This window comes from Phyllopteryx taeniolatus, chromosome 9 (genome assembly GCF_024500385.1).
Source record: "Phyllopteryx taeniolatus isolate TA_2022b chromosome 9, UOR_Ptae_1.2, whole genome shotgun sequence".
Taxonomy (NCBI): domain Eukaryota; kingdom Metazoa; phylum Chordata; class Actinopteri; order Syngnathiformes; family Syngnathidae; genus Phyllopteryx; species Phyllopteryx taeniolatus.
The window spans coordinates 25826527-25838875 of NC_084510.1; the positions used below are offsets into that span (position 1 = coordinate 25826527).

At 43.9% G+C, this 12349-nt stretch overlaps 1 protein-coding gene and 1 long non-coding RNA gene across 6 annotated transcripts in view; one reads left to right on the forward strand and one right to left on the reverse strand.

Moving 5' to 3' along the window:
• Positions 1-12349, reverse strand: part of ephb2b (eph receptor B2b) — a 139787-nt gene that overhangs the window by 86553 nt on the left and 40885 nt on the right. The window lies entirely within an intron of this gene.
• Positions 4367-11727, forward strand: LOC133483172 (uncharacterized). The gene is made up of 4 exons (XR_009790044.1): positions 4367-4408; positions 8244-8413; positions 9336-9531; positions 11679-11727. It is a non-coding gene; the product is annotated as an uncharacterized LOC133483172 (long non-coding RNA).

Sequence of the window (12349 nt, forward strand, 5' to 3'; positions counted from 1 at the left end):
CTTCAAGAAAAGAATTGTTTATTTACTCCAAATAATCTCGCTCACCATGCCAGCGATGTACAGAGACAGGCAGAACAATTTAATGCTCTTCCTACTACAACTGAATAATATCTTTGTGTTCAACCAAACAGGCCTAGATTTGACCTAAAGTCCATTTGTGAGTAAATGGAGACGAGATGATTGTTATTTCTGGACTATATATCCTTTTTGTGACCATTTTGTTTGGTGGTGTGCTGTTAGATTTTGTAAAATATATTATATTTATTGGCTAAATAGAGGTCGGGAAACACCGTTCTGCAGTCATTGACAAGCGTACTGTAATTCGGCAGTTTGGCGATGAAGTGCTGCCTCCGCAAGTGAAAATACTGATGATTTCACTGACTCTATGTGTTCGCAATTGGCAATCATTTTTCGGGGGGGGAATCAGAGCTCAACAAGTTCAAATCGTTGTCTAGTTTCCAAACATCCCGTTGATTCCGAAGCTTTCCTCCGATTTAGATGGTCACAGCTTCGCCGCGCCGCGCTCGACTCGACTCGAGGCCCCCCCGCCCACTTCTAGCATCTCAGCCGCAATCACGACCGGCATAATGGGAGAAATTCACAGTTTTCACAAGTTGGAAATCCTATAATTAGCCTGATGAGCAGCCATTGACGGCCTTTTGCGTGTGATGCCGAGCCAAGCAGCCAGTGTGGATGTTAGACTGCAAAATGGTAATTATCCCCCAGAACCATGAGAATAATTAGTGGAGGAGCAGTGCGGATAATGAACCCCCTCTGCGGCGGTTTAGGGAGACGAAGTGGTGGTGGGAAAAATTTGCCAGAGAATATTAGCAAGCGCAGATGACACCAATTTGTCTATTGTCCTTTTTTTGACTCTGTAATTCATATATTGTATATGTCGGTTTGGGTGTCACAGTACAGTGAACCTCTTTTCATCACAGTGACACGTTCAAGAAAGACCCGAGGAAAAAACTTTTTTTTCGGTATAGTTTTACGCCTCCCACATGCTCAACACATTTTAAAACACGCCTAGCATTATTTACTTATTTCATGTATACCTTTTAAACATACTGTCAAAAGAATTTCAACACAAACAAACAAACAATATTGCAAGCATGAAATGTATAGAAAATCCTGTACGTATTGTGGTGCCAGTGCGAGATTACATGTGCAGTAAGTGGACGACAGAAATCGTCTGATTGGGGCAACATCGGGAATGGAGAGAAGCCAAAAAGCCAAAGGTTTATTTGGAATGATCGAGGCGAGCGGTGTGGAGGCGACTGGAAATGTGGCAATACTGCTTCATCACAGCCCACGTGCTGACTGACCAATGCGATTCCAAAAAAAAAAAAGAGGCTCACTTTTCTCAACCTCCCGCCTTCTTCACCCAAGTGTCGGCTGCCAGCTCATTGCTGCCCCCCCGCCCCCCCCCCCCCCGCGGAGCCCAGCGGCGCATCAGTCCCGCCGACTTCGGCCCGCGTCTCAGCTCTCCAGTTCCGGTGGAGCATGTCGGCTCTTCATCGATGCGCAGAGGCTTAAAGGAGAACGATTGTGCTTTTTGTTTGTTTGTTTTTTTCACAATTTAACGCAGCGTTCATCAAAATAGCCCAAGGATGACAAATGATTGCATACTTTTTGCACAATTTTGTCTAGCTGAAGTTAAACGATTGTGATTTTATACAAATGAGCCACTGCTCACCCCGCCCCTTGGACTGAGACGCATGGATGATAGATGGATGACACAGATGGATAGCTATAGATGGCTAGATGTATACAACAGAATAATGAATCAATGCGGAGCATGCAACAGACATACCCCAAAACCGAAGCAATGCAGCGTTTGAGTCAAAGTCGAAGCATGTTTTCCTTCACGGATGCAGCACTTCAACACCAAACCACCAAATTACAATTGTCAATTACAGGGAAAAACAAAACAAACAACATAAAAATGGCCCCAAACTTGAGTGGTTGAACAGTGAGCATCTCAGATCATCATCAAAACAGATTGTGACGGACCTCAGACATTTTCTAACCAAGTCCTCACATGTGAGTACTTATTCAGCTATTGTCAACCATTAAGTTTCTCTCAGAGGACCGATTTCATGCATTCCACAGAACACTGAACACAATCGACGTTATTCCCCTCCAATGATTTATTGAAAAGCATTTTAGCGGTTGCAGTTTGACGCCGTGCGGCCGCGGCGTGGCGTAATGGAGTTTTATCACACCGGTTGTTCCGGCAGGCTATTCTACGCCGCCGCCGTACTCTCCACTCCAAAGACAAACCGCAGCTCCTCAACTTCCTGCTCGCCGCTGCTTAAGTGTCTTTACATCTTTTGTGCGGCGGTGAAGTGTTGCATAAAAGCGTTGAATAACCGCTCGGGCTCATGGGAAGATGGCCTCCGTGCTGGCGGTCAAAGGAGCTCCCAAAACTTTGCTGCCTACAAAAGCCCCCCCCCCCCCCCCCACTTCTTCTTTCTCCCCCCACTCCTGAAAATATGAAACATTCATGCACAGGCGCTAATGTATTCACAAGTGTTAACAATGTGAGTGTAAATAATTCAAGCGAGAATGTCATTTATATGTCCTTTTTCCTTTTATAAAGCTGATGCCACAGACTGCTCATGGGGGTCATGAATATGCAATGAGCGCTGGGAGACTAACGCCGCAGCTGAGAGCGCTTCTTGCAACACTCGCCATTCTTCTGCCATTCGTTCCTTCAAATCTTCAAGTGGCAATCAAAAATCCAAAACGGCAAAAGTGGCTATTTACAAAAAAAACATTTGGGGGATTTTTTTTTTGGGGGTAAGTTGTCGATGTTCTTTCAAAGGATTTAGGACAATTTTGCATTGCTGAATCCGAAAATGACATTCGTGTCTCTTGTGCAGGTGAGGATTTTATGCCAAGCTGTGAACAGTTTATTCATCAAATGTTACAAACTTTGCTGATTGTCTTTAATATCATAATATTACCACTTTTTCTTGACTAGATACAGCACATCTTTATTCTCGTCAGATTGCGATGTTTTCTCCTGACATAATACATCTTTGTACTTGGAAAGATGATGACTTTTTTTTTTTTTTTTTTTTTTCCCCTTGAAAGAAAATAAGACATTACATATGGATTTGGTATCATCACTTCATTACTCTCTTCTAGAAAATAGTCATTGTATTTATGTTCAATTGTCGTTAGGATTATGAGGGGGCTCTTGGAATCAAGATGTTTCAGAACCCCTGTTTTAGACCACATGGCATCAAACCAAATGTTGGGTCTTAAAGTTTTCTCTTTCAACAATCAAAGATAAACCGATGCGGGGTGTTGGATGTCCACAGAACCGCATGGAATCTTTGGTGGGAGACGTCCCCCTCTGTCCGAAAGATTTATGACGACATGGATGCGCATTTTTGCTTCCCAAAAAGGGAGAAGATGATGCCGGTACTTTGGGGAGCAATGAAGTAACCGCATAGCTCGGCCTCACCTCATTGTGAGGTGGCGATGCATTGTGGCGGCAAGGGAAAAACGGCGGCGGAAGCTGGCTCATTTGTTTTGGCAAAGTGATGGCGTGATGTGAAATATGCTTCAACACACAAACACAGAGAAAAGCGCAGCTCTCTCCGGCGCACCGACTGTTGACAGAATGATACAGCACGGCATTCCCCCTCGAGTCCCGAGCGGGATGTACACGAGTGAGCCCAACGCTGTTATCAGTCAGTCGGACTTAAATTGTCAGCCAGGCCAAAGGGCAGGACGCAAAAACCGCTGTTTGCCGTATGATTGAGAAAGTGTCTGGTTCTCCTTGAGCATTGCGTTTTATTTCCCCAACAATGAAACAACAGGACGGTGGACTTTGTCATGGACTGGTTCATGGGTTTTTTTTTGAACGAAACACAAACATAACATCGGATTTATTTTTATAATGAATAGAATTGTTAATATTTACTGTTCGGAGGCTGAAATTCGGAGGATAGGGGGCAATTTGAAAATGTAATAAACAATTAATTGATGATCAAAAATCATAATAGATTCATTTCATAATCGATTAGTTGTTGATTAATCGTTGCAGGTCTACATGCATGTTCGGTTTATGGAACCCTTTGAATTCGGGGCGTCCAAACCTTTTCCTCCAAGGGCCACATACAGAAACATCCAAAAACCCGAGGGCCAATTTCCATTTCTTCTACTTTATTCAAACAGCAATTACAACATTGTCGTATACTGCCCTGCAGTTCCATTATTGGAGCTTTGCGTCCTCTCTCTCTCTCTCCCTCCCTCCCCCCTCCCCTCTCTGTTTTCAGCACCTGTCTCCAATCAGCCTCATCACCACCGGTATATAAGCCTGCCTGTTCCAGGAAATCCTCGTCAAAGTGTTGCAGTTACTTCCAGCGGTACCACGGCCCATTTACCTCACGTAAGTCACCCCCCGTCATTCCTGCCGCCAAACCGGCCGCCTGTCCTCACCACTGCCTGTCACCTGTCCACGCCACCGCCTGCCAACCCACCTGGGACCACCACCATTAACCTTTCCTCTATAAACTTCATCATTTTACATCTGCCTTCGCCTGCTCTTGGGTCCAGCTCCTCTCCATACGTGACATACATATTGTTTTTATAGCTCTTATAGTTATTTTGGAAAAACTGCTACACTACAGCTTCCTGTTAAAGGTGATAAAATCAGTAGATTAGGATGTTTTTTCGGATTTTAGGGTGGCTCGCGGCCCTGTATCCCGCTAGAAAAGATCCGCCCGTGGACTGGGCAGCAGTCGAATCGCATTTCCACATTCAGAGCCAAAACAAGAGCAATCTAACGTAAGCTGAGCGTCTTCAAAAGTTGCGTTTACTTGAGGATCATTAATGTGACGCGTTCACATATTGCACCTTAAGAAGAAGAGCAAACTATTTTTGCTTCTGAACTGAATTCTCATTGTTCACTGAGGCATTTTGAACGGAAATGTTGTTACTATTTCAGTTGTCAAGGGTTTATTTCCATCTTTACATGTCAAAAAGTCTTCATGTAAAACCATTTAATTATCATTATTAGTAGTAGTTATAGTTGTTGTCAGGGGTGTCACGTGGGGAATTTCTAAATTTCTAACAGTGTAGTGTAGCAGGTTGTGTCAAATTTAGTATGTGCCATGGGCGGCTAATAATGGGCGGTAGGCTGCAAATGGCCCCTTACCCGCAACCCTAATGAACCATGGAAAATGGATGGCATTTGACTGAGGCCATCCCGTGTTGGATATCATTCAAAATAAACAGGATTGCTTTCTGAAAGGAGACTGGCTGAACATTGTAACTACGACAGATGTGGCAATGAACATGAGCTGTTCGGAGACCATCACGTGCAATCGTAAAATCAAGAAGATCCATACATCCGCGTTCTATACTATTTAGAGTCTTCAATGAACCTAATATGCATGTTTTGGGAGTGAGGACAGAAGATGGAAAACACACACAAGCACGTAGAGAACAAGCGAACTCGGAGATTCGAACGCAAACCTCAGAACTGTGAGGCAGACATGCTAACCACTATCCCACGGTGCTGCCCCCATCTGATAAAAATACAAAATGAAGCCGTACGCACCACCAGTCAAGGGGTGTCTCAAGCAAACCTGCCGACTCGAGTGTCATGACAATCATTTGAAAATTTACCTTGACGTTCCATACGTCATTGATGGCAACTGGCCCTAAAATGAGGGACAGACAGCATATTTCACGGAAGACACATTTGCCAATAAAATAAGAGAGTGGGATGAGTCATCCCGGCAATCATTAGCCACGTCAAAGAAACCTGGCATATCGCGCTGAAGCTCTGAAGATTTATATGTACGCATTCCTTATGTCGGCGAGTCTCAATCTCCCTGGTCCTGTTCAACACATTAGGAGCGCAGTTAAAATCCTGCAGTGGAAAAGTCTAATAAATCCTGCAAGCGGCACGTGAATATTTGAAAACGATGTCACAGAGGTCTGAATGGCATTAATGTATTCACCAGCAATGCGATGATCCGGTGCCTCGGGAATACTTAGCATCTAAATGACACGGGCGCTAATCACCTTGATGGCAACAATCAGCGCCACCCTGCCACGCCTTGCCTACAAGCCATTTGTTAAAAGCGCAATAATTAGAAATGTACACAGCTCACGGAAGACTGACACGTTGCCTTATCCCTGGCTTCTGCAGTCCCCCTCGCTGTACGTTTCACTCTCTACCTCCTCTCTCTTTTTCATTTCCTCTGCCTCTATCACTACCCACCCCACCCCACCCCACCCCGCCCCCTTGCTCCCCCTCCGCGGCTGTTGTGCTGTGCAGGTAATAACGTTGCTACAGGCCCTGCAGGAGCACTACGGACCAGCATTCATCATCTAACAAAGCTCGAGCCGAATATATGTTCTGGCGGATGCGAGGGAGCAATGGGACTCATTTACCATCCTCAGCATTGCCTGGTAATTAAGGACGAATAAGGGTGGGTCGCAAACAAAATATTCAAAGTTCAATAACAGTACAGTAATCCACTCTATAGTCGTGGTTCACCATTCACAAATTCACCTACTGCTGTTTCTGTTTCACGATGTGTCCGCTGCAGGTGGCACACGCACGGATCCGCTTCACTAATTCACAAGTGTACTTCGGCGGGTCGCCGATGAAGTGCTGCCTCCACCGGTGAAAATTCAATCGATCTTCACGTTTTTTTACAGGCGCTTGTTTTTATCTTCACGCTCTGGGCTAGTTGTCATCGCCAGCCTCATTGTGACCCCTCGCGCCGACCCTCGTTGCCACGGCAACAAAAGCCGTACTCGGCATTGGCCTTGCAGTAAATGAGGGACGGGTGAGCAGTGGCTCGTTTTCGTGAGACAGGACCACAACCTCAAAACATGTTCATGTCAGCGAGGCGAGATCATTCTTGACATGTTATTAAGACACCGGGGAATTGTTTCAAATTGTGGAAGAAAAAGGCATAGTTTGACTCATTCAAGGCTATAAGCAAAGTCCTTTTACTTGGCATATATTGTCGGAACCTGAATTGAGGTTTCAAGTCAGGTTCGGGGACTCAAAGTTAGGTTACAAATCAGGTCGAGGGCTAAAAAATCAGTGTTTCAATTTCGAACTTGGGTATCAAGCATGGGTTAAGGTTTAAAATGAGGATTTCAAATCAGGGATAGAGTTTCAATGTTGACAAAGAAAAAGGAGTAAAAGTAAGACACCTGGGAACTGTTTTAAAAATAAAAACATCATATATCATCATCTCCTTGAAAGCAAAGCGCAAAGTTTTATTTTTACTTGGCACAGTGTTTGTGCAGATTCTGAGTTGTCAAGTTCACGGTATTGCGCAAAGGTTGAAATGAAGGCAACGTGACTTCTTCTTGGTTGCGGAACACGTTTCACCTTTAGATCTAAGAATGTTCCTCAGTTCGGCAACGTCGTCACGTTCTTTGGTTTTTCGTTTGTACGATCTTCATCAAGCCAACTGTGAAGCGACAAAAGAGGCCGCGTCTCGTCTCGCTCAAAGCGCTGACTTTAGTTTGACTTTAGCTACAAACAAAAGCATGTGTACAGTAGTTTGTGTGTGTGTGTGTGTGTGTGCGTGCAGCATTCTGGCATTTCTTTTTATGGAATCGCTCTGTCCTTGTCTCGCTGATAAAAGGACCCCCCCCCCCCCCCCCCCCCCTACTATCTGATACCTCGGCGAGCAACTCTGGTCCGCAGATCGCATGCCAAGTCAAACCATTAAAGTCTGACAAACACTTACAGTTTATGAGCCATTCTACATGCGTTTAAAGAGATCTTTCCCCTCTTCAAAGATCCTTTAAAAGCTGCTGTAAATTCCTTTGCAGAAGCCCTGAGTTCTTATCTTATTTTGGGTTGAGCTGTTAACCTGGGAGGTCAAAAAAGCTGACCTGAATCAAACAGGGTGATACCACGCGCCCACACGGATTTAAGGTCAAGGCTGTTCGGCGTCTGTGGTTTGCTTATTAAGGTTTCGCTCGTGAGCCTGGCTACAATCTGTCATCACGCAAATATTTGTGGATTTGATATGTTTTGACGATACAAGTCAGGATCACTTTACTGCGCATGTTGAGACAATCTGATGGAACCAATCTAAACATCGTTCTGCAACACTGCCGCTGCGTCAAATCGTCGCCTGCCAGACTGCAAATATTTACAAAACGGAACGAGACGCTTCCGCGAGATGAAGAAAATTGACGGTATTGAGAGCTAAATCTTCATGTGCTTATGTTTCAATTAGACCGGGTTGTATCGAAGCCCTCCGAAGCCCTCCGAAGCCCTCCAAAGCCCTCTGCCTCACTACAACAAATGACAACCGCCAGCAGCGCCAGCGTGTTCCCAGCCACTTTGCATGCAATGTTTCCCATCATCCCACCAAGTTGTTTGTTCCAGCAGTACAAAGCAGAAAGGGTACGCATCCCCGAGTGATCGTGCAAATGTTTCACGCCGCCTGTATTAATGAGACCGCGTGTCTCTCGGCCGTGATTACACGCAATCAGCGATGCAAAAGACCATCTTGTGCCACTTTTGTGAGGAGACTGGCTGCTGAAACACTGCCAGGGAACCTCTGAATGAAGTGATAGCGTTTCAAGCTCGGTGAGGGTTCCAAGCAGGGGTTGAGGTATCAAACAAGGGCTAGGGTTTCCAACATGGGTTTGAAGCCAGGCTCAAAATAGAGTTTCAAAGTGGATTTACGGTTTCCGGCCAGGGCTGATAAGGATTTCAAGATAGGGTTAGGGTTTAAAGCTAGTGTTAAGGTGTCAAACAAGGGCTAGGTATACAAATATCAAATTTGGGTTTTAAGTCAGAGTCAGGATTTCAAAGGGTTAGGGTATGGGGCAGGGTTTCAAAGGTTTTCAATCAGGGTTTCAAGCCGGGGTTAGCTTTTCAGTCTGTGTTAGGGTTTCAAGACGGGAGTCGCACCTCAAAGTAGCATTTCAAATCAGGCTCAGGGTTTAAAAGAGGAGTTTCCAGCCTTCGTTACGGTTTTCAAGTCAGGGTGTAGGGTTTCAAACCAGGGATATCGTTTCCAATAATTGTTTAAAGCCTGACTGAAAGTTTCAAACAAAGATTAGGGTTTAAAATGAGGCTTTCAAGCCAAGACGAGTTATTCATTTAATTCACTGTTGTAAGGTGTTAAACCATCCATCCATCCATCCATCCATTTTCTGAGCCGCTTCTCCTCACTAGGGTCGCGGGCGGTGTTAAAGCAGAACCACCTAGATTCAGATTTACGTCCGTCTTGTAATAAGTCAATGGCATTAACCTCTTTACGTGTCATGTAGAAGCACTTGTCAATCAAAAGCAATGGCTATTTTTGTCTTCGTTCCAGGTACAACGCTTCCTGCGCGTGTCCAGTTGATGAATTTGTAGCGCGTTATCGACGTCGTCCGATCACACCGAGCGTGTTGATCGCTTGCCGGTCAATGTGCTCCAACTGCCAAGATGGATGTCAGATGTTGATCTTGTCCATCTGGAATATCACACGACCTCATCGATGGAGCACTTTTAGAATGAATCATCAGCTGGTACGTGGATGCTGGTGACGAAATGAAACGAGAGACAACGGTGTGGCTTCTATGTGTGGGGAACGGGTTGCGTCATTTAACCGTGTTGTCATTTTAGCTAAATGTCAAAATGCCATTCTTTTAATTTGTGGCTTTATGCTGTTTTACAACGTACAATGCTGGCGGGAATTATTTAAAAGGTTTTTCCGTGTCTCATGTTTTAGTTCACTGTCCAGATTTTCTGGAAAATACTAGCTCTTTAAAAGAGCTAACTTTTGTTTAAATGAAAAGGAAATGGTTTCATCAAAATACCCCAAAGACACTTATCAGCCTATTCTTTAAGCAGGCCTGTTTTGAGAAAACAAAACAGCCTTCTCAAACATGAACTTGTTCGTAAGTAGGCCAGCGTCTCTATTCTTATACCACTGCGCAAACTAATTAATTGTGCACCATGCATAAGACTGAAAGGTCATACCGTAATTTCTCGTGTATAATGCGCATTATATCAAAAATCAAAGGTGCGCATTATAAAGAGGTATAGGGGGAAATGGAAAAAAAAACGTTCCCATTTTATAAATGTATGCCGCCATCTAGAGGTTATGAATAAGCGGTACACGTTCATTTCAATATGCCACCGGCACCTAGAGGTTATGAGAAGATGAACACTTTCATTCTAATATGCCACAGCCACCTAGAGGCTATGAAAAAGGTGTGTGTATATATATATATATATATATATATATATATATATATATATATATATATATATATATATAGCGGCCAGGGCACTCTGATTCTTCCTTGACAATCACGCCATGTTGTTTGTGGTTCAATAAAATATATAATACAGTAGCCTCAAAACGTTGTTTCCCAATAAGAGCACCAGGGGGTTGCAGTTTTTCTGTTGTATCACCAATCACCAAGTGTATGGGTGACGGGTGTTTTTTATTTATTTTATTTTTTTATTTTAACGACTGTCCAAGTCAGTCACATTCGGCCGCGTCGTTCGGTGTGCGGTGGGACAAAGTTTTCCGCCGAACAGCTGTGTCCGCCAAACCATCATTACCACTCTGTCTCGAACACCCGAGTCCTAATGTTGACACCGTATTGGTCCTAAGAGTTATGAGTTCATGACTCCACCCTGCGGGTCTATAAAGCAGGGAAACGAAAACCGAGAAACAGTAGCAGTCATATGTCTGCCTGCTGCACTGCAGGGACCATTACTGCCTCCACAAGGCTTTGGAGAAACCCAAATATCATTTACAGTACAGGCACCCTTAACGCCCCCTGCGATCAACATCCCGATGATAAGTGATTGCGCCTACTTTGACAGGCTCTTAAGGCACCTTCAGGCCCCTTCGTTGCCCACCGTACGGTGGGGGAGAGTCTGTCGAGTGGAGCCTAAAGAGGGGGCTAATGGTTTCACAGTGGCCTGCTGAGAATAAGCTCGGCCGAGTGAAGACAAACACTGATGCAAAGCTGATCTACAGTAACAGCTGCACGCCAGTTAACATTGCTTGTGCCGAAGTCAGTTCTGAATGACTCCAACAACATTTAGATATAAACAACAGGAAATATCTAAAACCCAGGCAAAATATGCTTGTTGTTCTTTGTCGGGCAATTTATTTCTTCATGCCAGGCAGGTTTTGCAGAGGAGCATTGCACTTTTTTCAACTTCCATTTTCTGGTAGGGTTGTTTAAAAAAAACATCTTGCCACGTCAAATTGTCCTCTTCTACTGGCATATAATTTTTGCTTAAATTGAGTAATATATATTTTCTTCTTGTTTTTTTTTTTTTAAGCCCAGTGTACACAAAGTAAGAATCGACAACAAAGTCAGCCATTTTAATTGAAGCGGCAACCACTCAATTATTCAAGCAGCAAGAACAACACCCAATTTCCTGCAGCCTTTTGAATGATGATAATAAATCCAGTCCTTGTTCAACAAAACTGTGACACTTTTACAGGCTGACTCATCAATATTTTATCGACAGTCAGAATTTGTTTTCGCATGTACTTGTGTATGATGGTCTTTAGCTTACGACTTGTCATTGGCAAAGAGACAACATGTTGACGTGACGCAATTTGTGTATGAAAACATTAAAATGTTGTTATTGTGGCCCGTTGTTTACAAAAATGACACCATTGCCCTTTCTGTTTATATCACAGGTGTCAAACCAGATCTGGCCCACCCCATCACTTTATGTGGCTCACTACAGCAAATAAAATGTATCTACTTCATGTTTCTTTGTTCTTTTCATTTTTGGCAGTAAATCTGGGCTGAAATTGCAATTTTCTTCACTTTTAACTGATGTTACAAGCTTTCCACCCCCCCCACCAAATCCCTCAACATTAATTGAACAATAGTTGTCTACTTGAATATTCGCATGCCACAGTTTGCCATGACTTCTGAATTCAAATCCAAGACATCCATCCAAGATTTTATATCCCGACAACGACAGTTCGTTTAACAGTTGAATTGAGCGTAAATCGATTCGTCGGGCCTTGAGATTGAGACACAAGGACGACGTAATACAAAGGCAACTGTTCGTGTGTTACCGACTCGGACGCTACATTAGTGTAGTGCAGTGCTTCTAAAATAGTGGGGCGCGTATCGTGTTTAGTGAACCTAACATGTATCCAAGGCGCTCTACCCGCAAAATATCCCTCAAATTCTGGTCAATGTATCCAACTTTTTAGTTCTATTTATTGGTATTTTGAAGCAACTCATCCGATATCGCTGCATTTTTTTTTTTTTTTTTTCTTTTCTTGGGTTGGCCTGAGTCCGTTCTCATTGATTTAAATGCAAGTAACGTCAGCGATACCCAATGGTTTTCCTT